A 3,735-nucleotide genomic window follows, 5' to 3' on the forward strand; every position below is an offset into this window, starting at 1 on the left:
CTCTTCATAGAAAACATTTTTGGCTGTGATTTTTGCTTTTGTTTCCAGTCTCATTTCAGTTAGAAAATCTTCCGATCCAAATCAATGAACAGTTTTAGAGTTTATCTGTAAAATGTGCATAATTTTTTTTCTTATTACCTTACAAAGCTTCTTTGGTTGCTTTTTTCTCCATTAGACTCCTTTGTGGCAATTCTCAATGAAAATGCATTTGATTTTTTTCCTCTTTTCTTATCAGATTAACTGGGATGCTGCTAGTATATATACAACAAAGAAGACCTGTAGCTGTCTCTGGTGAGTTCACAAGTCTCCTATCGTGTCTTTACTTTGGCAGATTTACTCTGTAACTCTTCTCTGCTGCTGCAGCTGAAAAAAATTATGCACAAACAATCCAGTGAGGAGATTATTTGATTTGGTTCACAGCCACATTGGAAATGGGAGGATGAACTTTACAACTACTTAAATATGTTAAATATAAAGCCATGGGAGGTCTTTTAAATTATAACATAAGATTTATGGGACAGGGGCTGTCATTTACTCTGCTGAGTAGGGCTGATAGAAAATAATCTGTCAAAACTGTATTTTGTTGGAAAATTCGGTTTTTGGCTAAAGACATATTTTTTGCAATAAGTGTCTGTTTTCAGTGGAAATTTCCAATTTCTCATCCAAAAACTTAATGGCAACAAGCGAAAATATTTCATCCCAAGTCCAAAATACTTCAGATCTGAAATGCTGCCACAGGATTTCATGGGAATTGTAATTAGAGTGCCTGACATTCCAATTCTCCTCTCTCCACACTCCATTCCAATTTCCACAGCCAGACTTCATCTCCCATAATGCACCATGGCCATGGAACTCTATTCCATATAACCTCTTCTCAGCCAGAGGGGAGACTGTGGCACATCACAGAAGATATAGTCCAATGAGGGAGCACAGCCTGTAGAGGAGAATGGGGCCTGAGGCACTTGAACTAGAGCGCCCAGGAGGCATTAAAGTAGCAAAGAACCTAAACATTTTCCAACCGAAATGAATGATTTTTCATTTTCATTGATATTTTCCATGGGGAAATACCCTTATTTTCTAATGTCGATGGGACCCTAACCTGTCAGAGAGGTCTCTATGTTCTATTGCAATGTAGATGTTAAATTATAATAATTAAGTCTCAATTGAGATAAAAGAAAAAAAGCAACTAGTGTAATGACTTCTAAAACAGGGGAATGCCTCATAAAAGAAAGGGAATCCAAAGATGATCAGTTACATCTAGGGATGGGCAAAATATGCTAGAAATGATAAGTGTCTTGTTCTCCTTTTTCCATTTCACAGTTCAACCTTTGACCATTTCAACCCCTTAAACATTATGAAGGGTCCTGAATGATCGTTCTCACCATGTGTCTCTGCACATCTAAATTCAAGCCACAACTAGACACACAAGTAGTGAAATACCACAAGGCAAACCGTTCTCACTGTATCCTTAGCTCTATCCAAGGCCTCACTTCAGGAGACCATCCCTAGTGAGCAAAGCACTAAAGCACTTACTTCACTTTGAACACAAGTTTCGGTTCTACTGAGTTAAACAAATGCTTAAGTTGCTCTGCTGAATTAGAACTCAGAACAGTAAGTAACACATAGGTGAAAAGAAAACTTGTTCTTGTGAGATTTTCAGCTAAGGATTCATACCCCAGGTATTTGGATTGCTTGGGTGTTCTTTAATTTTCTTCTAGCCTGAGTATATAGCAGAAAGGCTGATATGTGCTGCCCACTTTTACTTGCGTTTATCTGTGGACTCCAGAAAGGTATATAAAACACCAATCCAGAACAGTTCATACTGTGAGAGGATCATACAAACCATGCAGAGGTATTTACAGGCGAAAATAATATATCCTTGCCATAAGCAGGCATTGTATAAATCTACAGGGATTGATGAGTTACTACATCTTTTAGCTATAGTATGTCAGAATAAGGAAGGTTAATGAACAGAACACTTGTTTGAACAAAAATTGTTGGATCTGCAGACAGCACCAGTCATTACTGGGACAGGCAGAGCAGGAGTCATGATTTCAGAACAATTCACAGATATGTTGTCAGACTATCAGGCACAACATGGTGCATGGAAGAAATAGGCTGATGCATTCAGCACACATTGAGGGTTATGAACAGTTATTTTTTGTGTATAGGGATTGTGTATGAATAAGACTATTATGTAGTGAATTTATTTATCACCAAGGGAGAGTCGTGGTGGTGGGGTACTGGCCTAGTGGTTGGAGCAGAATCAGAAAAAGGACTGGGGATTACAGTGGATGAGAAGCTGGATATGAATCAGCAGTGTGCCCTTGTTGCTAAGAAGACCAACCGCATATTGGGTTGTATTAGTAGGAGCATTGCCAGCAGATCGAGGGAAGTGATTATTCCCCTCTATTCGGCACAGGTGAGGCCACATGTGGACTGTTGTCTTCAGTTTTGGTTCCCCCACTACAGAAGGGATGTGGACAAATTGGAGAGAGTCCAGCAGAGGGCAACGAAAATGATTACTGGGCTGGAGCACATGACTTTCGAGGAGAGGCTGAGGGAACTGGGGTTATTTAGCCTGCAGAAGAGAAGAGTGAGGGGGGATTTGATAGCAGCCTTCAACTACCTGAAGGCGGGGTTCCAAAGAGGATGGAGCTCGGCTGTTCTCAGTGGTGGAAGATGACAGAACAAAAAAAGCAATGGTCTCAAGTTGCAGTGGGGGAGGTCTAGGTTGGATATTAAGAAACATTATTTCACTAGGAGGGTGGTGAAGCATTGGAATGGGTTACCTAGGGAGGTGGTGGAATCTCCATCCTTAGACATTTTTAAGGTCAGGCTTGACAAAGCCCTGGCTGGGGTGATTTAGTTGGTATTGGTCCTACTTTGAGCAGGGGATTGGACTAGATGATCTCCTGAGGTCTCTTCCAACCCTAATATTCTATGATTCCATAATTCTATGGTGGGGTAATGAAATCTAGAAGACAGTCTACCATGGTGTCTATAGTAAAGGGCAGCCAGCAAGGAGATAGATTCCTATATCTGTACCAAGAGTTTTAGCTGCCTTTTTTTCCCTCTTTGATGCTCCTAAGTGTAGCCCAAATCCAGCACTCTTGTTCATGCTGCTTATCTGTCTAGCTTGTCTGTTTGCCACAGTAAATATTTTCACATTCAAAGTTATCTTTATGAGGCAGGGGAAGAAGAAGAGAGGGAAGTTCAACCAGCCCCAGAGCTTGTTGAACAGCAGCTGACATCTACCAACACAGGGCATGTCTTGTAAGAAATGGCCCAACCCTTCTTCAATTGCATTGGTATAGAGCAAGACAAAAGTATAAACCATGGGGAACCCCCACCCTATCGCTATATATACGCATGCCACTCTTATGGTAAATTTAGTGCGGTAGAGCAAAGGATCACAGATAGCATAGTGACGATCAGTGGAAATAAAACACAGATGAAATATAGAGGTCAAACAAAAGACAGAGTCCAGAAAGATAAGCAGCCTACAAAAGTCATCTCCAAAATACCAGCAGCTCTGTTAACCCCAGGAGGAGATATACAATGGCCAGGGAGAGTAGTAAGAAGTTGGTGGGGGTATGTAGGGTTTTGAAGTGGGAGACTGCAATCACCACCATCAGATTCCCCATGTAGATGGCCAGCTGGATGGGTGAAGCGTTCATAGCACAATGGAGTGGACACCACTTCATTAGCACCGGGCCTCTGGACAGAGCTCAT

At 41.3% G+C, this 3,735-nt stretch overlaps 1 pseudogene; it reads right to left on the reverse strand.

The window, feature by feature from the left end:
- Positions 1 to 2,957: 2,957 nt before the first annotated feature.
- LOC123367193 lies at positions 2,958 to 3,735 on the reverse strand (annotated as a pseudogene).

This window comes from Mauremys mutica, chromosome 3 (assembly GCF_020497125.1).
Source record: "Mauremys mutica isolate MM-2020 ecotype Southern chromosome 3, ASM2049712v1, whole genome shotgun sequence".
In the NCBI taxonomy this organism is placed as follows: Eukaryota; Metazoa; Chordata; order Testudines; family Geoemydidae; genus Mauremys; species Mauremys mutica.